Source organism: Leucopleurus acutus (assembly GCF_964270905.1).
Source record: "Leucopleurus acutus genome assembly, chromosome: 2".
Taxonomy (NCBI): Eukaryota; Metazoa; Chordata; class Mammalia; order Artiodactyla; family Delphinidae; genus Leucopleurus; species Leucopleurus acutus.
Window position 1 is genome coordinate 122,021,152 of NC_139143.1, and position 25,423 is coordinate 122,046,574.

Sequence of the window (25,423 nt, forward strand, 5' to 3'; positions counted from 1 at the left end):
CAAGCAATGGTGACAATAAATCTAAGCAGCTCGTTTGCAGAAAGATATCTAAATATTAAATATGAAATTTAAAAGCTTTAATAATTAAATGGTAATTGTAAATGGTACAATATATATGTCTGTCCTAATTTGGGAAGACGAGCTTCTCACATAATACTCATCAAACTAAATACAAGAAATTGTTCAGGCATTTCACTAAATTAAAATCTTGAAACCCTACAGCTACAATGTACAAATTTAGATTTTATTAATACTTTAAATCAAACCATAGTTATTATTCAGTTTCCTATTATGCAATTTATTGTCTTTGGCTATGAATACAAGAACCTCATGTAAAACACAAATATACACCTGAAACTAGCACAATATTGTAAATCAACTATACTCCAGTATAAAATAAAAAATAAATTTAATAAATCTACAAAATAAATAAATAAAACACAAATAAACCAAAAAACTAAACCTTACAGCCTCAGATCCACATAATAAAAATTTTCACTTTAATCAGCACTTAAAAAAACATGAATATCACTTAAACATATGCAGGTATATACTCAAGAATATTTTTAGAGATATCTATAAAGGAAGCAAAATTATAATTTTTCACAGGTCACATTAAAAATATACGTATCAACTTGAAGCAATTTTTGCACAGCCAATATTCTTTAGGCGCAATGCACACACCTCAAAGCATTGTCAGAAAAATGGGCTCGTTCCTCCTCCCTTGCTCTCAACAGGCCAATGGGAGGAATGAATGACTCGTATAGAACCTAGCTCTTCCTCTACCCTGAGTTCAATCAATGGCCAAATTCTGTCCCATCACTACAAAACTTTGCCACACTGTCTACTGCCACTGCCACTCACCTGGACTGTCATCCACACTTTCTAAGTAGGTTCCGTTTCCTCCAGTATTTCCCTACTCTAGTTCATTGGTTACACCACCATGACCGTCAGCAATTAAATTTAACACTTTCTCAACAGAAAAATATTAACAGCTTTTTATGGCCTTCATGAGAAAGTCTAATCATAGCACAGTAGGCTCTTCATAAACACGCCCCTAACTAACATCCCAGTTTCATCTCCTTCCACTTCCTGGGCAATTTGTACCCTCCATACACAGCCTCCTTAAGGTACCATTTTCTGCCTTTGTTTTCCCTGACCTTTACCTCTGACTTCTCCTCCTCAAAAAGCCTGCGTCTACTGAAATCCTCCTCTGCCTTCAGGTCTATTTAAATGGATTCTTTTTTCTATATTATTCATTCTGAATTCACTCCCCCTACCCTATATTTCCACAGTCTTTCCTCTAAACTTCAGGTTGGCACGTCATTATGGTATGCCTTATATTATAATTATTTGTGGAAATGTCTGTTTCTCTGATGAGATTTTAAGTACCTAGAGAGCACAGTCCTTATACAGTACATTTCTTCAGGCAGGGCCTTAATAAATGGCTGTTGATCTAAAATGAAGAATTAAAGTCCCAAAGTTAATGGATACCTAGATGAGAAATGTGCTTATAGATAAAACTGCTCTTGTAAAGAGCAAAACACAATAAATATTTCAAAATATAGACTTTAAGACCAATGAAAGTAAATACATACTTTCGGTCTGGCAAATTTGACAAACTTGGTACTAGAAGTTCTGTCACATTTTTAAAACCACATGTGCTGTCATAATAACTTCTGTGGCATTGCAAGAAACCAAAAATAACATCTTGAAGGTAAAATCCAAAACATTATAAACACTGTGAATTATTAAAATAAACCCAAGCCCTTACCTGTCATTTATACACATGCAACATTGCCAGGAAAGGTTGCTCTGAACTACAGAAACATAATGTACTTTGAAAACATACCTGCACGTGAAATACCCTATATTTCAAAAGATTTGGGTATGACTTTTACTTTAATTAAACTGTCAAGAGAATTCTTTCATATACTAAAAATTCTCTATGACTGTGCATCTGAATACAATTTAATTTATCAAAACTGGGAGTAAGTTGTAGGATAATGGCAAAAGTTGGATCGTCCTGGCTTAGTGATTTCTTCTGACCTTGAGAAACCTATAAATTGCACAACATAGAATGGTAACAAGGCTGACACAGAAATTAAGATTTACTTCTTTCAATTTTACCTTTATGATCTTATTTGTACCCTATAAATGTCCCTATAAATTAAAAGTTGGTTTAAGGAGTTTTAGGTAGATTAACAGTCTTGAATATAAGTTAACCAAAAATGGAAAATCTGTCTTTCAGCTAAACTACCAAATACACCATTAGGTATTTGCACTATACTGTGAAAGATAAAGATAAGTTTATTATATTTAGAATTAAGAACAATTTTCAATTTTTTAATATTTGTAATATATTACATACATATTAAACCAAAAACTGTGCTGTTTTAGATTTGTTATCATTCAATTCTTTATCTATTGTGCTTGCACAGAATCAATAAAACTCAAAGTCCATATAAAGGAATCTCACTACTAAAGACAGGGAGACTCTAATTTCCACTAAATTGTTTGTTAAAATAATTTTCAATCTATTCATAAATCTTGCAGCAACAACAACAAAAATGAACTGAAGTCCCATCTTTAAACCTGTTTCTATACCGTCATGATAGGTGATTTCAAAAAATTTTAACCTAGATGTCAAACACTTATACTTCATCAATTTTTGATTGTATGTTAAAATTATGTAAAATATTGAAGCTTTCATGAGTACTCAGCATTAAAAAGTCAATTTGATAAGGAATGAATGTTCAAATAGATAAGCAGAGCTTTAAAAATTCAGAATGGTATAGCTGTGATACCGTCCAAAAGTTAACCTTTATAAGCCGTGTTAATGAAAATTTTAGCTAAAATTACATTCTGTTTCCCGGAATCCTTCCTAATAGTTTTAGTCTGACTTTCTACCTACTTGATTTATTGACACCTGTTATAGTTCCCTATCTAAAAGCCTATTCTTATACAGGGCTCCATATATTTTCTACTCTTTTTAGATCTCTTTTATGTAATAAATATAATGTCAACAAATTAAAACAGTAAAAGTACCACAAAGGTTTATCTAAGTTGTAGATTCTAACAGAAATGAGAGAAAATCAATAGAAACTTGTCTTACACATAATGCAATAATTTGTAAGTTTAGATAATAGACAGAGCCTAATTTTCAGCCAAATCCTGGCCAATAACTAATACATATATTTTCCTTACCATATTTTGATTGAAACAAATCTAAATAAAGTAGGATGGCAGGCCAATCAAAGGCAACAACTGTGCTACGTAGTTGCCCATACCAATCTTTTTTATACACAAACTACCTTATTTTTTCTTTTAAATAATTTTATTCACAACACAAATTTAATTATAGGATGGCAGTATATATGCATTCCTCAAACTGTCATTTAAGATGCTTCAATGAAAAGCTTCTATATTTTCTTTGAGAAAAAAATGCATGAAATAGTTTTTATTTTGTAGGTTGAATAAAAGTATGCAAATATAAAAAGCTCATACATATGCTATAATGAATGATCAATTATCAGGCCCAATATTAAAAAAATGTTTTACAAGAGTTGAATAATGCCAAGCATAAAGGTATAGCAAATATCCTTTTTTAATTATGGAGGCCTTAATATATATTAAGTCATACGGAAACATTTTGAAGACCACCACCAAATAATGAGATTCCACGTTACATAAAAAAACTGTACACTGATAGAAATCACTAAATGTTTATCTTGGCTCTCTTTAGGAGGTCAAACAGCAGTTTACTTGGGAAGTCAAATGAAAAACATGACAATTTTTTTAAAAGGAGAAATAAGGCCCTCAGCCATCAATTCAGAAATGAGTAACATCAAATTATTAAAACAACTGAAGAAAACATTCTATCAGAGGGAATGTCAAAAATACTAAATCAATATACAAAATACTAAAATGATGTTCTTAAGAGTGCAAAAAATATCTGACATTATCATCAATTTTATAAGTATGTTGGAGTTTGCGATGACTTACTCCTTAAAAACAGGCAAAATCAGTTTTAATAAAGTAAGCTAACAAATTAAAGCTATATTTTAGTTTATTTTCAATTAAAAGTTAACATCTTGGTGAGTTAATTGCAACCCTCTTGATAGCTCCTCTTGGTTTTCACAGAATTAACAGGCAATATAGAGAATGAAGCTATTAGTATATGTAATCTACAAGATTCTCAATATTCTTAAAATACTTAAGCAATGGTTGTACTATAGGGTTTTCAACTTAGTATTGTTCTAAAGAGCTCTAATTCTTATTCTCTAATTTCTTTAAAGAATATTCTTAAACTATTAAAAATCAATTCTAAATGTTTTTGAAAAATTCAACTCTAGAAAATGTGAATTCTAAGATACTTAAGATTTGTTCCTGGGTTTTTTAATCATGTAATATTATTAACTGAATTATAATTGTCTTAAAAGATATCTATTCTCATTTTAATGAAACCAATTATAGGTTTCCAGGCTGAAATGTCTAAAGAACTTACGTACTTAACGTATAACAAAATACCAAAAAATTAGTTAAGAAAAAAAAACACATGGGAGATGTGGGAGAGTGACTACATTATTAAAACAGCCAAGTATAAAAGTTACGACTGATCATCAAGTTTATTATAATTCTATGTCACCACAGTTCTACAAAATATTTTACAAGCGCTAATCAACCCTAAAGTCCTATAGCGATCACGAAGAGAGTAAAATGCTTTGAGAACTGTGTTCTTAAATACCTTAGTGTGTTGCAGCTGTTATCTGAATCCCACAGAGCAAAGAGTTAAAGCAAAGATTTTTTTGAAGTGTAATTCAAGTCATTTCATAGGCCCAGGTATTTATTTTTACATTAGTTATTGGGGGCCAGTAACTACTACTAAGAGATAATAGAGCATTTGTTATGATGCTCTGACAAGTAGTAAAATGCTGGGCTAAGCCTTTTTGTTGAACCTAAACGAACTTTTTACATAGGGCCACTCAACTACCTTTCTGCTTTGACTTACATTTGGTCAAAACAAAAATGCCTTTTGAATCAATAAACTGATTTAAAGAGCATTAAATATAAACTAATTTTTAAAAAAACATTACATAAAAATTCAATGATTCAATAGGTTTTCTTTTCCTTCTTAAATATAAATCTCAAAAAAGGTTTTATGAATCATATTTATATTGAAATATGGAAAGCAAATATGAGACAAAATTATCCATAAGTAAAATGCATCAGTATTTTTATTTTGAATTTCAGATATTTCCTTAGGTATTGTATTTATTTTTATATAAGGCAATACAATTATGCCTAAATTATTGGAGATAATTTGTAACATCTTTTTCTTACAAAAATAGCATGCTTTTTATTAAAAATACATAACATCTTATAACTTACTCTTTTTGAAATGAATAGAAATTTGATATTCTAGGGTCTTAACATTTTCACTCTTTAATGCAGTTCTGAATTAACAATATTATGTGAATGTCACAAAATCATGTTATACGAAGTATACATAATAAAGTCTTTTTTTTCAATTTGAATAAATCTATCAAATAGATGAAAGGAAACACCTTTGAAACATAAAGGCAAAAATAAACTAATACTGTTTATTTTTATAATTAAAATGAAAACTCTAGTTTTTAAATCCTGGTAATAAGGCAATTTAAAATACATTTAAAAATTATTTTCCAATACAGTTATGAAAACATGCAGATTCACAGTTTTGCATTCCAGACTCTTCATATAGGTATATACAAAATTTTAAAGAAATATTATTTAGGCTTTACTACAGTTTTGTTAATTTCTGTTTAAGATGTTAACATGTTAAAATATTTGGCTTCAGTTCAAACAGTAAAAAGGTATCAAGTCTTTTTTTTAATAGGAATTTCTATTTTTATAAAACTTATACTAAAAAAAGATTATTTCAAATGTACATTCATAACACATATTACCCCTATCTGGAGAATTATTCTTTATATTATATTATCCTCATAGCTTATTTAAAAAAGCGATCTCATATAGATGCAGGAACAACTAATACATACATATCTACTCTTAACATTTATACAAATGACAAGATGTTTTATCATAATTCATACTCTTTTTTATTATTCATTCGAGAATGTTTAATAAAAATTTCTTTGGTAATTTACAAAGAATGTTGGGTTATTTTAAACTGAAAAGCAGCTGTCAATTAACTCTCTCATCATAAACATCCCCAATATAATAAAATAACAATAATCCTTTTACAACAATAGTTTTTCAATAACACATTTTCTTCACAATTCAAATGTCATTATTTTAAAAATCACTCTGTAGTCTACCTTCAGATTTAAGACAAAACAAGTAGAACTTACCCTAGCTGTGCTTTTCCAGTAACCTCACAGAAGTTATGCACTCCGTGACACTTACTGTTCCTCACGCAACAATTTTCCTGGAATGAATTCTCTCTAGTAACCCTTACCTCACTGTGAAGGGAGGTGTGATATTCGAGGGAAAAGGGTAATGAGCTATAATATCAGATTCCATTTTCCAGTGCTTATCATATTTAGCACCAACTATGATAAGAAATCTCTTTTTATCATATTATTTAAGGCAATGAAGTAAAGTTGTCAGTACAGGATGTCTATCAATAATTCTATGGAAAGGAGTATTTGGACACTTTTGTAAAACATACCATCGTAATCCTATTGAAATGTAATTGCTGTTGTTAATATTCTTACCCTGATATGAAAATGTTCTGCGTAAATGTAGCACAGACTTGTTAAGATAATACAGGACCATGCTGGGAGGGTAGTACTTATACAAAAGCCCATGCCAGTACCATAAATCTCATTATTAGACAACAGTTTCCAAACTTACAGGGTCATTCTGTATAACAGTTAATAATCTAACTTTCCACATTAGTAAAGATTAGCTAATAAAATAATAAATCCACAACAGTAAATTTCAGTAAGAAACAGCCTTTGAAAATACAAAATAAATATTTTTATTTGTCATCTCATCCTTTGGTAAACTAAGGGAAAAAATGAACTATTATATCTCTTTTCAAGGATGGATAAGTAAGTAGATAACCTTCCTTCTTCCTAACAAGCAAATTCTTAAGCAATATACCAAAATGTAAAATTAAAATAAAATGATTCATTTTTAGTAGAATTTAACACAATATCCTGTCCCTAAATTTCCTGGCACAATTAAACATACTCAGGTAATGTGAAAAATTCGCCCGCTAAAGAGATCCAAATGCTCCTAAAGTCTTTCCAGCCAGATTACCTAAACACCTGCTTGCAAAATTCTCAAGTATTCCTGAGTATCTGATTAATAATTTCTTAGAAATTTAGTTGACATGGGGTTCATAAACAGAATTCAGTTTTTAATCAAGCAGTCTATCATGTCTGCATTCATTTTTTACCAAGTTAGCAGTTTCCTAACCCACTTAACAGAAGGTCCTTATTAGCAGTTTCCTTGTTTAAGTGTCACTGCACAAATCGGTCCATTTTTGCAAGTAAAAGTCACTAATCCAAGGTGATCATTTTTGTTTTTAGAGAAGAGCATATGCAACACACCTAATTTGATCTATTAATTAAATGTAGAGGAATGTAATTTACCCCTTACTGTTAAGTGACTGTTTTACATTTTACATAATCTGGAAAATTATCTAAAATATTCAGATCGCTCTTTTAACAATTATTAGGTATTAAACGAGAGGTCTGAGACCATCCTCCCAGAGCTTTAGCCAATCATTTAAAAAAATAAGAATCTCAAAATGAACCTGATTCATTATTTTCATTATCTTTCTAGCAATTTTTACTAATTAAGAAAAGGTAAATACAGAAAATAAAAAGTAATCTGTAAATATATAAAATGATAAATACCTGGCATTATATTTCGCTAGAATTTGGCTAATCTCAAAATGCTTTATTTTCCTTAGAACAATTTTTCTCAAACAAGAATAAAAAATATCTTAATAAAATATCATTTTCAAAAGGGAAATAATCAATTTATACTGCTTTGATTATTTTATCTCATATGCAAGCTCCCTCTACAGGTAATAACAAAGGTTAGCAAAAATATCTGCAACATGGAGGCAGTGTGTGCGTAAAGATGCAGGTCACCATTGCATTAAAATGCTATTATCTAGCATTGTTCCCTCCTCCTTACCAACTATCTGATTAAAATAACTGCTCCTGAAAATCTGTGGTTCAACATTATTATTCTTGTACTTCATCTTGGTTAAGAATGCAGCTAGAGCAGAGAGGATACACAAACTTTTCAGTCACCCAAGAGCTGCTCTCACAAAGTGTATTTCAAGGAAAAGAAAACATTACCTTGCTTACACAGTACCAGCCTGCAATGGTAGACCACCCAACACAAAGCTGCCCAACCCATTTACCTGGTGCACCTTCTGACTGCAAAGTAAGCAATCAAAAGCGGCATCTTACGACTGATTTACAGTGAAAGATAAAAAATCAATTTTAAATGACCACAGAAACAACTATATTTTATTCTTATTTAGAATTCATAAACTTAAACCAGAGAGTATTTACTTTCGAAAAATAAATATATTTTCATTAATTCAATACAAAAAGGAAAAAGAAACTGAGCTGCTTTGAAAAATGTTCTTTACCGCTCCATAATATCTTTTTAATATCTTTTTCAGAATCTGTCTTAGGTTTTTGTTTACACATTTTCCTCTTTTCCCCAGTTATACAGAGATAAAGGTGTATCTCTGCCAAGGGAGGAAAAACAAAGCAAAGTTAAGAACCATTTCAAAGTCTTGCGGGCAAGGTTTGCCAAAAAATTGTTTCTGGACTATGTTTATTTCCCCTCTCCTTTAAGATTTCCCCCTTCTAATATGCATACCCCACCTTTATAGCATATAAGCAGTGACTGTAAATTTGAGGCAAGTCAGTCTGACTTACCTACAAATGAACTGACAGGCTTATAAAAAGTGATTTTTTAAACTAAGATTCTTAAATAAAATTATGAAAGATATGCTAACTTTCATACTAAAACATACAGAAATATAGAGATATCAATTATATTTCTTTTTTCCAATTAAACAAAGAAAATAAGGTTAATGGGAAAAGCAACGTATAATAAGCAGAGGTTTTAGTGAGCTTTTTACTTACAAGAAAGAAAGAAAATTTTGTTTCACTTATACTTTTAAATATTCAGGCTGCAGACCTAGTTTAAAACCAAAGGCAATATAAAGTGGCTTCCATCAAGGCTATGGGTGACAAAGCATTTGCAGCAGAAAAAACAAAGGGAGGGGACGTCCCATTATTCATCATCAATGATGTTATCAAGAGGAAGCACCTAATAGTCAAATATCTTTCACATGACAAACAGAACTTTGAAAAGGACAAAAACAGTAAAGTGTCCTTAGTAAAAGTGAAAATATCTAGCGTATCATAATTTTAGTGTAATTTTTATTTGTTGATGAATATGAAGCAAAATCAAGTGTTTTAGAATTACGTCCATCTCTTCTGAAATGGAAAACAAGATATATAAAATGGATCAATTCTTCATTTAATACACTAAGCCTTTATCAAATTCTACGAAAATACGTGCAATCACTGGGATACAAATGCATACGCTTACATCACCAAAATTAACATTTCCCAAACTGTCTTGGACATTAACCATAGAAAAGCCAAGAATTTTACGATTTAATACATACCATAAGCATCCTGAGATTAATAAGATGAGTAAAGAACATGCTATATAAAAAATGTGTTCTGTAATTTCTTATCAATAACCACAGTAATAAACAGTAAAAAATGGTAGGCTTTTAAAGCAGAGGAATAAAATTTCTGCGGGAAGATACCAGTGGAATAAAGAAATAACAATTCCAAACAGAAATACTTTTCTTCAAAGTAAAGACACAGGGAAAATAGCTTTCAACATGATTTTTTCATGTAGTAAATTGCAGTTGACAACTGCTTAAGTAAATATAATCTACATAAAACAGAAATATTTTATCAACTAGAGATCTTATTGAAAATCTTGTAAACACTCACCCATTATATGAAGTGGTGTCATACTATTTTATTTTAAGAATAAATGATTAAAATTCGAGCTCACATTATAAAGAAAACAGGGAGAATTCTCTTTTCCTCTCTCTACAGATAAACACTATTTACTATCCTCTACAAGAGAAAGCATTAGTCAAATGCAAGGTCACCTAGACCGCCCCCGACAGCCAAGAACCATTTTTGACAGTAATTGGGGTTGGATTATTATGTCATCTAAATCCAGTGCAATAATCTGTTTGAGGTATGGACTGATGTAAAAACACCTACAAAATGAGGCAAAGTGTGCACAGCACAGGAATTTCATGGTCCAAAGGCAGGAAATACCTTTGAGAACAAAACAGAGATCAAGTAAGTCATATCATTTTCAGAATCAGTTTAAAAACAGGTACCTTAATCATACATTACATTTTAAACTTGCACCTGTGCTAATTTTTAGCCAATAGCTGTTAATAAATACTGATGTATACAGAGAAACAGAATAGTCAAAGGTGTATGCTTATGTAAGTAACTACATGTATGTATATATTCGACCAAGAAAGGAGTTAAAAGAGTATTATCTAATAACTGAAAGAACAAAATTAAATCCTTTCTCTTTTATTAGGAATCTCACAGTGCATTCTTCTTTGCTACTACAATGGCTAAAGTTTTTGTTATTCATCTAGAGAAAGACACAGGGTTGTATCTGGTTTTGCTCTGGCAAAGTAGTATGTGTTTGAATTGATCTAAGTCTAAAGTTAACTACCTTTTCAACTTCTCCTATCTCTCATGTCCAAAAACTAATAGTTTTATCCCTGTTTCTTTTTTCAGCTACCAGATTAAACAATTTTTTTGAAGTTACTTCACGCATCTTAAAACAGAATTAAGATCTGGTCATTATTTCAGGAAGTTAACTTCTGCTTAACCTGCCTGCTTTTTAATCTTATATTTCTATTTTTATTGAAGTATTGAATCTATCCTTTAAAAAACGTCTCCCAAAGAATCTTCAGCTTTAAGTAGGCTTCTTTTAAGCAACTCATTTCATTACTGAAGTTCAGAGATTAAGGTGTAATCCCTGTGTGTGAATTTTAATGTTTATAATGTACTCCTCACAGATTGGAAAAAATCAATGGCAAGACCAACAGGGGCCCGTTTTGCTCAGCATACGTTTTCCTGTCAGGTCGTGATTAATGCTGTGTTCTGTAGAGGGAGACATTACATCCGGGCTAAAACAGACCTAAATTTTACCCTCAGGCAAAAATCTGATTTAAACATCTCTATTTAAAGTGACATTTGTCCTCCCTTTTCAACTGGTTTCCCCAGAAATTCCAGGAAGTTGACTTCATGACCTAAAAACAGCCGGGTAGCTGTGAGAGGCAGTTGTGCCTGTTCTTGCACTTGGATAAATCTGGGTGCCGGAATGAATCCAGGTGGTAATGAAACAGGTGCCCAGCTATCTGCTCCGATGAATTCCATGCCACTTTACTACTATAAGAATTTAAGATTTAGAGTCCCGTATAATTCTAGAGTCAGTAAAAATTTTGAATATGTGTTTCTTTGGCTGATTATAACCTAGCTATCCCTACTGATGGATTAGTTCCTTTTGATTCATAAAATTACATCTGATTTTTCACTACACTGATCTGAAATGTCAACTGATTACGAATTCTAGAAATCCAGAAAAGCAACTATGTCATGCAATAGCTTCCATAAAAACAAAAATGGAAAGAAAAAGAAAAAATGTTCACATAACCAAAGTCCCCAAGTAAACAAGATGTATGCATATAAAAACAGGTGCCAATATCCTTACACTGTGAAACATGGTAACTTTCGATATTATTAAGCAATTTAGACACTACACTAGCAAGTTCCTACCAACCAAGGTAATCTAATTTCTGTTGCTTTTCAAAGTAAATTGATTATTTTTCTTTTAGCCATTCTGGTAATTGAACAAATTTATACAACTGATGGGATTTTATTTACCACTGCACAATGCATAAAATCCTTTGCAAAGACAAACTGTATTACTTTATAAAACTGCATTTTTGTTGTAATTAAACAAATTGTATTTAAACTTGCTCTGTGCTTCCAAAGCAATCAATAGCATTTTGCTATAAGCTGCACTTTACTTGCAGGTGTTAAGCACTTGGTTCTTTCATTCGCTCTACCCTTTTTTTTCTTTTTTAAGGTAATTTTTATTTACAAAATAAGGGAATTTTTTGGTAAGAAACAGCTTTTTAAAAACTGTTGGTAAGAATATATTGGAAAGTGTCTATAAATTATAGCCTACATTAAGTCCATCAGATAAATGATCTAAAAAAGATTTTTTAGGTATTTTTGGTTGTTTAGGACCTTTCCTTATACGACACAATGATCCACTCAAAACAATACCTACTTACATCAGAATAGCATTTAAGGTATTTTTATAGTTTATAAACATATATTTAACAAAACCTATATATTAAATTCAAAATACCACATCGCAGTCGTGAATAAAATTTAGGAATTAGATCCTAGTTATAGTTACTCCTTTAAAAGTTATCACACCAGGTCAAGAAAAATGACATTATTTTAGGATTCTACTTCCGTAATTCCAATAATTAACTATCTCTAAATTAACCCATTTCCTTAACCTTCTTCTTAAAGCATTAAAAAATAATAATCACTACTTGACCAATCTTGAGTAGCAAAAAGATTTTAGATAACAGTTTCAATTTTTCTGATAACATCAAGTCTAATTACAGTAATCTGGGTGATTAAATACTTTTCAACCTTTCAACCTTCAATCAAGAATTATGTGAAGAGACGAATATTTGGGTGGGACTACAGACTAATTAGTGTTATGTAAGAGAGAAGTTAACCAAGCTATGACCATAATCTATTTTTGAAATAGAAATGTTTTAATCTTTCTTGAAAATAGTTACAAAACAGATATCTATTTAGGTAATGTGAACTAATATTTAAACGAATTACCTTAGTAACTGATACGACCAAAACACAAACAGGATTTTAAGTCCTTTCCAAGTCTAGCAGCTAAAGTTACTATTTTTAAATAGCAATCCTGTATGACACTAAATTCTTCAAATTTCCAAAACTGCATTTCATTCCTAATCTATGTACAGTTAATCTGTGCAAGTGGTATGGATTCTTATTGAAATGAAAACAGATTTCTATCAGGTAGGGTTTGGCTCATACCTTAGAATAAAATACACTGTAACGCTCTCTTCATCTCATACTACACTTGACAGTAAGCTCAGTGTTACTGAATATTTATTTACAAAAGTTAGGCCAAATAAATATTTTTATAGAAAATAGAGCAATAACATTTTATCACTATGGTGTGCAGACTTCTAGTTACCTTCTGACCTTCCTAACATCTCAGTCTTAGCTCATATATTCCTATGTTACTTAAGACACTAAAATACTATTTTAAAAATTTTAATGAAACACAAAGCTCCAATAATCATCAAATAAAGTTCTAACCCCAAGTAAACCTTAGTTTTAAAGCTCTCCTCTTGATAATTTTAAGAAAGGAAACGCCCAGAAGCTTGGTGTTAACGTTTCTGCTCATTGTGAAAATTGCAGCAATAAAAACTCCAACTGCTTGTCTTAACTTAAGACTTGTAGTACTCCATGTGAGATCTGTATACTTATACTAGTTTTTATAACATTTGGAAGTTTTGTTTTCTGCTTTGACGTTAGTCCATTAATAAAGCAGAGAGTCAAAAGCCTGGAAAAAATTACATTTAGTGGAAATCTTCAAGTCAAAACCTCAAGTAATTGGTTTGTTTTACCCCACATGATTCAATATTCTGATTTCCCCAACTACCTGCTCCCAGAGCTATCTGCATTTCTAAATTTGTTTTCTGTTGCCAACACATAGTAACCCAGTGACTGAAAATGGCAGCTGAAGTGCTTCTACAACACATTAATTTTTTTCTCTAAGTAGTCCAATTTTGTCATCTAAATGTTGAAAATCTTTTCACTGCATTTTACATCTTTAGAGATTTGCGGAATTCATGATCACCATCATATAAAATGAAGAGCAATGTTTTCAAGACAATTTTTAGATCATCAGTAATAGCTCTAAAGGATAATGTGTTTCCTTTATAGCACTCTGCATTCAAAGCAGACTAGTTAACAGCAACTTAAGTGCAATGATAGCAATTACATCAATGTGGGCCTTTTTACCTCGAAAGTAGTTCTTAGACAGCTGAAGAGATCAGATAAATAAACTATCATAAAATGATTTCAGGGTAATAAGATACAATTTGAATGCCACTAAAAAATCCTCATCTTAATCTGAAAAAAAGTATTATCCTATTACACTGAAGACTAAAAATGTTAGGTGATTAATGATTATTTTTCCCTCCAAAACTTTTTATTAATTTTCACTTTTAAAAGAAAAAAAAGGAGTTCTGAACATGTGTAAAAAAGAACACTCTAATGAAGGGATATCAATTCACGTTCAAAATCAACCAACCATCAAAGGTAAAACTATAAAAAATATGCGCTTACAAATCTCCAAACCGTCCCTGAGATTCACTTTCATCTTAAAAATAGGTTTTAGGAAATCTAAAGCTAAATAAATAAAACCAATATTTCCCCAGAAGTTGAAGATAAAAGTTCTCCCTTGACCCATCTGCTTGCCATAAAATGACCCAAATGACCCAAGTACTTGTTCTTATTTGTTTCTTCATTCATGCATATTGAGTTGTTAAAAGAAATTCAGAGAACGTATCTCTCTGCAAATGTAAAACAGCATTAGTATACTCTAGCTATATATATTAAGAAAAACCTCCTTTAAGCTGACCTCTAGAGTTTACTGTTAGGTAAAATACAAAAATTTTGAGACAAAACAATCAATATTCAAACAATTATCTCCATATGAAATTCATGAAAAATTTGAGTATCACTTAGAAATCTTTTTCAAACTTACACTGGCAACAGAAGTTGCGTTAACAAGTCCATGTTGAGTTTTTAATAGTCAAAACTCTCCACTGACTTTTTTTTACCTATTAATTTAACAAGCGTATTAAAAATAAAGTTTCCTAGGTATAAAAGTGTCCTCTTATTACAAGATTTCTATTGTTTTATACATTAATTAAAAGACTTTCTCAGCCATTTTACTAATATAACAAAGTGTAGGCCCTAGAAATGTATTAAGTTAGAAGGAAAAGCTCTCTCACTCTCTCTTCCACTGAAAAGACCACAAGACAGGCAACAGTGACTATCATAAAATAAAAGGTCACTCTTTTTCTAGGAACAAACCATTTATCAATAGAAGATAATTGTCTTTCCATTTGGAAGGGCTCCACAGCAAGAGACAATGTTTTTCCCTCACATAATTACAAAACAGTAAAAGTTCAGAAACACAGCCTGAATCCACCTCCCTATTTTTACCCTTTACAATTCTCATTGCCCTTTGGGCCTCCACTTGGAAGCAAATGGAAGACAGGCTGAAGTTTTCTCAATTGAGCTGAAGCTAAGAAACCTTTGATATGCTAATGGTCCCCTTCAAACGGTAAGAATTCACACTTGCATTAATTCAAACAATTTGTGCAGAATGATGTGAAATGGCACCTCTTTTAGAGGCAAGTAACAAAAGGAGGGAATCGGAATGTCTGAAGAAACTAAACAACAGAACATTTGTTCTGCAGTATTCTATTATGAATAAATGTATTGAGGGTGGAGGGAGGGACAACAAAAAGTTCCATAACACACCTGAACAGAAGTAGATTTTCTTAGATACTAAATTTAAGTTACAAAGTTACCTTTTACCTAGGTCAAGAGTCCCATCACAACTGGGAATGTTGCCAAAGACACCACACAAACTATTCTATTTTTCTGCTATGGAGGCAGATTGCCTCCTTAGTGCCTGTCTTTTAAGGTTTGCCCAAGATCAAACTTGATTTAGTAAGAGACATCCCAACAGGCAATCATTTACCAAACGGATGTGACTTTTCCTCATTGTGCAACTCGAGTTGAGCAAAGAGCAAACTCGGTGGGGCCCGTTCCAGACAAACACTGCCAGGGAAATGAATGGACCAACCAACGTCCGTTAAATGTACGCCTCAGGAAGAGAGAAGTACACATAGTGTAAAGAATGCAGAAGAAAATTTAAGAATTGGGCGCGGGGGCGAGGAGGAGAGTGCCTAAGAACCTGGCCTTTGTAACGGGAACCATATGGCTGGTGGCTGCGGCTCAGACGCTCCCAGGCTGCTTGGAGAAGCTGCTAAGCAGCCTGACACCTTTCAAGAAACAGGAGGAAAACATTTCCCGGGTCTGAATCTGAGACAACAGTTTGCATCAGGAAGAACGGAATGGGGGGCCAGAGAAGGGGAAAAGGATGAGGGGGGAGGAGTCCACAGAAGGTGGGGAAAGAAGACGGACACCGCAGGACTTGCCCCTCCAACTGCGCTTTCAGGGGACGGAGTGAGCAGAGGATACAAAAATAAATACGAATAGAGACATACGTTCCTTAGCCGCCGCTCATTGACACTTTGGCACAAAGTAAAGCTTCCAGCGATTTCCCCTAACCCAAGCCCCGCAGTCTGGCGAAAGGAACAAACTTTCCAGATCCCAAGCGAAGGACTCTCGCAGGAGTGCCTCCCCAGCGCTGCGGCGCTTTCGTCGCTTCCCTCGCCCCCGCCTCTCCACCAGAGGGTCGTGTAGCCCCAGCCAAGCAACGAGCCCACGCTCGGTTAGCGCCGGTGGCGGGGGGCGGCCTCCCCGGCCTCGCGCCACTCCCACGCCGTTTACCCCCGTCGCACCCCACCCAGCACCCGGCTCCCACAGCAGCCCCAGCGCCAAGCCCAGAAGCCCACACCCCATAACTTCGCCCGCAGGCCCAGCGCGGCCCGCTGCTGCCCTCTCACTGCAGGCGCGGGAGGCACTCGGCCTCCCCAGAGCCTGCCGGGTGCCCGGCCCCGCTGCGCCGCCCCTAATCGCTGCCAGCCACAGTGCTGGCCCGGCCACATCTGGCTGCGCTTTGCTGACATCCTCGCCTCTCCACGCCACCTAACCGACGAGAAGAAACCACCCGCAACAACTCATCCCATCCCCCCATCCCCCCACCCCACCCCCGTTCACTTGCCCAGAACTCTCTCCCAGCGCTCGGCCTCCCCGCTCCACTCACAGCCCGGGACGGGTCTGCAGGCAGCTGAGGCGGGGGAACGGGGGCGCGCTCAACTCCCGGCCTCCGGCCCCACCGACGGTGCGCCCCACCTTCCCCCTCCCGAGACGGGCTGTGAAAAAGCGAACGGCACCTTCTGACCCAGGCTTTCAGTAAATCAAAACATGCCGAACCCAATCCTACCCTCCCCTCTCCTCCCGGAGCCCCCTGCAACTAGACTACAGCCAAGTGACCGTCCCTACGCTCGCAGAGCGAAGCAGCAGCAGACTGGACGGGAAGGGGAGTTCTGCGGATCGATTTCCGAGGAGGGGGAGGAAGAGGAGGGGGCGAGCAACCCGAGCCGGCGCGGGTCTCCCCCTTGGCCCGGCCGAACATAAACAAACAGCCGAGCCCCAACTCACCCGCGGCTCCCTCCACCTCCAGCATCCACCCCAGGGCGGGAGGCGCAAAGCAAACAGGTCTCCGTAGCCCGGCACAGAGGCACATTGTTCGCTCCCACGGCTCTTACCTCGGTCTGTGAGCGCGCCCCTGGGGGCAGGCCGTCTGGCGCGGGGGCCGCGCGGAGAGAGGCGCAGAGGGCAGCGGCCACCCGGGCCGGCGAGGGTCCAGGCCGGCCGCGAGCGGGTCGCCGGCCGCCGAGTCCGAGCGGGAAGCAGCGCCGTGGCTCGGCGCGTCCTCCTGCTTGGCCGCCGCCGCCGCCGCCGCCGCCGCCGCCTCCTCCAGCCAAGCAGCCAGCGCCGGGCGGCTCCTGGGGTTAGGTCAACATTTTCCTGCAGTCTCCCACACGCCGCTCCGCGAGAGGGGTCTTTTGCACACGCGCACGCGCCCCCAGACCGCACGCTCCCTCGGAAAGATAAGAAATTCGGGAAGCAGAGCGAAAGGGGTGGCAGAGGCAAAAAGCTCGACAGAGGTGCGCAGACTTGGGAGTCCCCTCCGAGCTGCAGACGCGGGAGGGGCGGGCAGACGCTGGCGGCGCGAGGCCAACTCAGTTCGTCAGGCGAAGCCCCTCAGCCCGCCGTCCGCGCTGGCCGGCTGGCATCCCTCGAGCCGACCCTGCGGCCTGGGGCGGGAGACTGCAGCGGCCCCTCCTCACATTTCGGGTCTCCGGGCCGAGGCTGAGCGGTGGCCGCTGCCCCAAGACTGGCTGAAGGCGAGGACTGGGGTTCGGGGAAGCGGGGAGGTGTAGGGACGAGACACGCGACGCGCAGCAATGGAGGGGAGGTGCCCCCCCCGCAACGATCCCAAGGATTCTCCGGTAAGCTCCCAATTTCGCTCCGGTACCTCTGCGTGTGTGAGTGTGTGAGCGGAGAGAGTGTGAGGGAGAGAGAGGGAGCGAGTGAGAGAGACGGGGGAGTGCGAAGTCCTGACACAGACTCTCCGCGAGGTCTGAACTGGAGTCACCTCCCAGCCTCCTTCTCTTCCTCCTCCTCCTCCTCCTCTTCCAACACCTCCTCCACCCCAGATCTCCACCTCCCCACCCCCGCGAGTTCGCCTAATCATATAAACATGTTAACTTGTACAGCGGCAAAGACCAAACCTCTCCCTCCTGATTTTTCCAGCAAGGGGCTCAGGCAAACTCAAAAGAAGACTACAGGCAGCTAAGTACAAAACGTGGAGCAGATAATCTATAACTCACTGCCGCCCAATGGCCATTTTCCACCCCATTTGAGCAGCTGCGTCGGTGGTGCACCCGAGCAAGGGGGAGGGGAGCGAAAGGGGACACTTACGGGTTCGAGCTGTTCGGGTGGCGGTGGCCCAGCAGCCGCCCGAGAACAGGCCGGCCCCGGCTCCGCCGGCGGGGCGGCCGCAGGGCTGTCCGGGCGGCGGCGGCGGCGGCGGCGGCGAGGGACGCGCGCGCACGGCCGCTGAACGCGCCTCGGAGGCGGCCTGCGGTGGCTAGCGCCCCTCCTCTCCCTCCCCATCGGCTCGCCCCCCCGGGTCTCGGGGCTCCGCATCCAGCCCCCAGCGTCAACACACCCATTCCATCCCGAGCCCCACCTCCCCGAACTCCACTCACTGCGCGCTCGGTCCTCCGCGCGCTCCGGCGGCGCGCGCTGTCCATCCTGTCCACACACACGCACTTTAAAAACATTTATTTTATTTCTGGAACGGGGTGAAAGGTATTTGGGAGAGCGCGGCGCTCCGGCCTCCGAGGCGGGGGGCAGGGGGCTGGCCCGGAACTCGGGGTCTCCTCCCCTCTCCCCTCCAGGCTCAGGAGCTCTCTCCTAGCCAGCACTTCGGAGAGGCGCTCAGGATGCGTCTTTTACCCACCCCGTCTCCAGGTTTTCTCTTTTCTCCGCGCAGCGAGCCGGAGGCCCCTAAACTTTTCGTTTCCGCGGCCCTCCTTTTGTGTGACTGCTCGGAGGAGAAAGAACGTCTGTTCGCCTCGGCTGCCTCCGTCCGGCTGGGGCGCGCGGGGGACGCTCCATGGTTAATGCGTCTTTGATACCTGAGATTTCCGGCGGGCTCGTTAATGAAAGTTACATTTTTTTAAAATTGCGATGACTTTTTCTTTGTAGTTACAGAGAGCTAGCCAAACTTTGACTTTATTGACTATATTTCACAAGAGCGTTTTGTTTGTTTTTGATTAAACCCACCAGGACAAGCAAAGGAAGGAAAGGAGACTACAAGGCTCTACTCGCAAGTGCATTCATCGTGCTGTTTAGGTCTGTTTCCCTCATTTCCTTACATTGAAACTGCTTTTGCTCTTGTCCTCTGACCACACTTCCTTGCGCCTCTCTGTTGGTAGTGTTAGCAAACAGCCAGACAGCGCCTACGATGGACCTAAACTAAAGAGAATAGACCACGTCGGAGAAAATCGTGCTTGAAAAATGTTCGAAAGCCAGTTGTGTCCTTTGCATACGAGTAAAATCAAACCTGGATTTTTTTTTAATTACAAAATTTCTGAGCTAAAATGTATGTCTAAACCAGTGTTTATACTAATGAATGAAGGCATCAATTAAAGAAGCTTGTTTGCATTGGTTTTCAAGAAACACTGATTCTCCAAGACTTAAAATCTCTAGAAAATAGGATGAAACTTGAGCTTCTTCGCTTTCAGAAACAATATGTACTTTTTGTTGCTGTGGGTATGTTGCAGTCATCTTACGTCAGAAATCATTTCAAACAACAGTGTTATTAAAATGTCAACAGCAGATTGTTCAAAAGACATGAAGACTCTAAATACCTATATTTTGTCACAAAGCCAGATATTTGTAGTACTAAGGTAAATCCAGCTATTAGTCAAGTTTTCTCTCAACTTGTAAAAAATCAAGTTAAAAGTACATATGTGCAAATAACTGAAACATGCTCTTTTGGTTGATTCATTATAATTCTCAGGTTCAAAGAAGAATCCTTGATGATCAAATTTTTTTCTACTTAATGTATTGATGTTTTAACATTCTCACCAATACAAAAGATAAGAGGAGCCACATAGAGCATTGGTGCTTTAAACTACATGAACACTTCCATTTGGAATTTCTTAGATAACATAATTCAAATATTATCGGTGCAGGATATAAACTAGTCTAGAAAAAAAAACACTTATGCAGAGCTAGTGTGAAACCTTATTTCGTTTTTACATCTGTCAAAATTTATACATACGACAGATCTACCTAGGAAAACTAAATCAGGCTTCTTTAAAGTAGTTGAAAAGAAGGAAGACTTATAGAATTCTCAGACCTCAGTGGTCATTTATATCACAGTCTCCCTTGGAATTTAAAATTATTTTATTCAGTATTGTAAGCCAAGATATGTCAAACTGATAATAATTTGCATTTACCGAAAAATTTTAGCCCTTTCTTTTGTTCATCTTTGAAGATTTTTCATTCATCTAGGCATGATTCTCATGAAGTCCCAATAAGTGCATGGATCAGTTTAATGCTATTTTCTTTGGGGAGGTAGAACTTGGGCTGAAGTTTTTATTTAGTAAGTTTAGTAAGTAATCAATAGAAAATTTTGCCTGAATTAAGCTGCCCATATGTTGGCTCATTTACTTGTTTATTTAACTCTCTCAGAAAGAATCTCAGGAAGAACCCACTGTCCTCATTTCTTAGGTCTGATGCACTTTGACGCTCAGGACATAATTGAGTCACTCTCCACTATGTTCCTGAAGAGACTACAAAAAAAGGAGGATGCATGGGAGGGGAAAGAAATTGTCAGAAGTGGGTTAAATCTATAGGGAGTGGGAAATGCCTCAAACAAGTTTTTAATTTTAACTCAATAGTATATGTATTTTATAGAGTTCAAAGAGTTCAACACTTTTTTTGTAAGCATATAATAAGCTTGCTGTTTTTATAATTATATCTAAATGTATCCCTTCTCTAGGATAATGTTTTAAATATTAAAGAATTTTTAATTCTTTCCTTGCATTTTACACGTAATAATGCTTCAACCTTCTTTTCATCCACAAAGAATTGAAACAGAGCTTTTAATTGCATTGATACACTCAAGATTAAGCTGTTAGCCACAAACCTGCCATTACAAAAGAACACTTAAATGACACACACACACATCCAGAAAACATAATTTGTCTGACACTTCATGACAATTCAAAACATAATTTATAACAATACAGGTGTTATGGTAGAAAAAAATGAAATGAGAAACTTAATAATGTTCACAGATGTTAGCAGGCTAAGGGGAGTTGGAATATGTTATGCATTCCCTGCAATCCAATCAATTTAACTACACAATCTGTACTATTATTTAAGTAATGGCAAAATCATTGACTTATTCATAATACTTGCTAATTGTTTTTAAAAATAAATTCTACAAAGGACAAAGGAAACACCCATTTCCATTTGTTTTATGTTAAATCAACATCTAACCACGCATGGTGATTTCATTCAAAGAAAACAGAAGGAACTCATTAGCTTATGCGGTTTGAGAGATTGATGGGCTTCAAACATTTTAACCATACATGTTTTTTCCAACTGTAGAAACTCATGTTTTTAATTTAAACATCTTTATTAAACTAAAGATTATTTTATTCAATGGATTCACATATTTCTGATACAGAAATTGTGCTAATTTTTAAAGCTATTTACCATCCAGGCATCTTCATTTAGAGGGAAGTGATGAGGTACTTGTCAAAATACAAATATGAATGCTAATAGTATGGGTACCAATTTAGCGAATCTGAAAAAGTATGAAAATGGGCGTGGTTGCAAAGTATCGCGGTTAGTATAAGCCAGTAGAACACAGTAACCTCTTCAATGCCCCACCCTGGCAAACTTGGATATAGGTAAGCCAGTTCTAAAAGGGGCCACATGGAGGTGGACTTGGGTGGGGCAGAGAGAGGATCCAGGTCTTGATGCTGGATCAGAAATTGTGTGAAGTTTGAGCTACAAGCTGTAGAGAACTACCAGTGAGAATAGATTGTATTCATTATTTTTGCCTTTGATGAGAGAGCTCTGTGAAAGTTCTAAAACAAAACAAATAAAAACATGTGAAACTGCTCTAGTTTCTAATACAGAAATAGAAATAAAATTAGCTAGATTTCATCCTAAACTTTGTGTTCCCTTTTCTTCGTTACTGTTCAATGTTGCTTAGTGCTGAAACGTTTTCCCTACTCTAGAAAATAAATCTTTTAAAGCTCTAGAGCAGATCAAAGCAATTATGTGAATACCCAGACTTAACTAGAACTCGTTGAAAGTTCCTAGCATTGTTTTTCATTTTAGTTTTGCCATGCATGTAGGCTGAAAAGAAATCAGAACTCATTTTCCATGAGAGAATAAACATATGAAAGCATTTGGGAAAGCCAATAAGCTTTTTTTTTTTTTTTTTGCCAATAAGCTTTTAATTCTTCTCCCAGTTCTCTCCAGGCTGAGTAAATCTTGGTCCAAGAAGGCCAAACCCTATCTAAAATGTAGAGATGCAGTCTCCAAAAATAATGATAGTTTAAACTGTATTATAAATATGATTATGGTGTGCTGTACTTAATGATATTATTTAGAAGTACCTGATCACATATATTATTAAATACCTATCAGTTTGTAATTAATACTTCTTAAAAATATGCACTGAAACAACTGGTAGCTTGACTCTTTCTGTGTGCTTAGAGTGTTTATATATGTCTAACTGTGTATAAAGGATTATACAATTTTTATACCATTATGATACTCAAAAGTAAGCGAGTTAAGAAAGTTGCCCCTCGGGTTTCCCTGGTGGCACAGTGGTTGAGAGTCCGCCTGCCGATGCAGGGGACACGAGTTCGTGCCCCCGTCCGGGAAGATGCCGCGGAGCGGCTGGGCCCGTGAGCCATGGCCGCTGAGCCTGCGCGTCCGGAGCCTGTGCTCCGCAACGGGAGAGGCCACACAGTGAGAGGCCTGTGTACCGCAAAAAAAAAAAAAAAGAAAGAAAAAAAGTTGCCCCTCATAATACTGCTCCACTGAGTCTTACCCAACTCAAAGTCAGTCTTTATTGCTTTCACGTAGATTATTCTCATAATTGTTGGTAATATCTGCACCTTGAGGATTTTCTATAATCGTGTCTTATAGATCTTCTAGCAATGTTTCTGTCAAACCAGGAAGTGTAACTATAAGAACACACATTTTATAGAAAGCTGTCTATGACTTCTTATAATAATTATTTTTTCATCATCAATTCTCATAACCAAATGTTTTCTTACTAAAGTGTGTAGTTTAAAATTGAGCCTCCTCGTCCCTTTCCTATACATGCAAACCTCTGTCAACAATACAGGTGAGGGGCTTCCCTGGTGGCGCAGTGTTTGAGAATCTGCCTGCTAATGAAGGGGACACGGGTTCGAGCCCTGGTCCGGGAAGATCCCACATGCCGCGGAGCAACTAGGCCCATGAGCCACAACTACTGAGCCGGCGTGTCTGGAGCCTGTGCTCCACAACAAGAGAGGCCGCGACAGTGAGAGGCCTGAGCACCGCGATGAAGAGTGGTCCCCGCTTGCCACAACTAGAGATAGCCTGCACACAGAAATGAAGACCCAACACAGCAAAAATAAATTAATTAATTAATAAACTCCTATCCCCAACATCTTCTTAAAAAAAAAAAAAGATGAAATTTCTTTAATTTTTTTTAATTGTTAAACTAAAAGTAACCTAAAAGCACAAGTCTTTGTGAAATAGCAATTTCACGCAAGTTTAAATTGAATTTTTAGTGCCTCTGAGAATATGACTTTGATTATTCATGTCATAGTTCACTGTAGTATGGCAAAACTTGCAAAAGGCTTTTAAGAGTCAGGAAACAAATTCACAAATGCCCTCTTTGCATTTTAGAAAGTGAGTCAAAGATATAATTATATAACACTTCTAATATTTCATATTAGAATACTTTGAAGTTATCCTAATGATACAGCATAAAATGATAACTGAAATATGTGATCTTAGTATTTTTAAACACAAAATTGCTTTGGTACAGTTTTGAAAATATTTGATAATCTAAAATTGTGTAACATGAGATGTTTGACCTTGACTTTTTGATCATATAAGCTGTTACTAACATTATTCATTTTTTTGTCCTCTAATATGATGGTTATTTTTTAACTACACTTATATTTTTTACTGTATTTTTAAAAGGCCTTTATTGGTTGTATATATTTTAATAAAAATAAATTTGAGCATGTGGAAACTAGAACAGCAATTTGCAGAGATTTTTCTTCTCAACCAAGTTCTCATCATAGTTTCTTGATAACAGAATGTTGCCATCTCTGTTTTCAAGAATAATTTAAATCTTTAAGTTTTCAACTTATTGCAACTCTTTACAATGCATTCTTAAAGTCACTATGAAATCCATCACTTAGGTCCTAGACCAAACAATGATGTAATAGGCATACGTTTTTGTGATAAGTAAAAGTGCATTAGAAAAGAATCTTTTTTTCTTTTAATTAGTATCCAAATTTAGAATCATACTAAAATGTCATCGATATCTCAAAGAGGTACTGAAATGATTTGGTAATGATAAGGTTTTGTTGAGTGATATTCAATGAAGAAATTCTGGTTTAGGTTAAACAATAAAAACACATAATCTCTCCAGCTATTCTACATTAAAAAGAAGTTGCCAAACTATCACCTGGATAATACATTCTTTGAATTATTTTGGTTCAATGATGGGAATGTGCTGCACTACACCATCCACACTCTTATCCAACTATCCTCATTACCAAAAATCACATATCTACAATATAACTAAAGAGGGTTATTAGTGCATTACAAGAGTGTTCCCCTTCATTATGGGACTGTAATTTATGACACCAATTTAATTAGTACTATGACCTTACTACCTTAATTTAATGACCCAAATTCAAACC

At 36.8% G+C, this 25,423-nt stretch overlaps 1 protein-coding gene across 10 annotated transcripts in view; it reads right to left on the reverse strand.

The window, feature by feature from the left end:
• The window catches only part of ADGRL2 (adhesion G protein-coupled receptor L2), a 180,103-nt gene extending 160,555 nt beyond the window's left edge, over nucleotides 1–19,548 (reverse strand). For 4 of the 10 annotated variants that reach the window (XM_082833980.1, XM_082833969.1, XM_082833970.1 and 1 more), the window contains exon 1: nucleotides 17,654–18,465. The gene's annotated coding sequence lies outside the window, so the exon portion shown is untranslated. Of the gene's footprint in view, nucleotides 1–6,353; nucleotides 8,991–15,791; nucleotides 15,810–17,546; nucleotides 17,567–17,653; nucleotides 18,466–18,872; nucleotides 18,978–19,162; nucleotides 19,206–19,416 lie in introns of those variants that run through there. The other 6 variants (XM_082833979.1, XM_082833975.1, XM_082833974.1 and 3 more) reach the window with 6 other exon arrangements.
• Nucleotides 19,549–25,423: the final 5,875 nt, after the last annotated feature.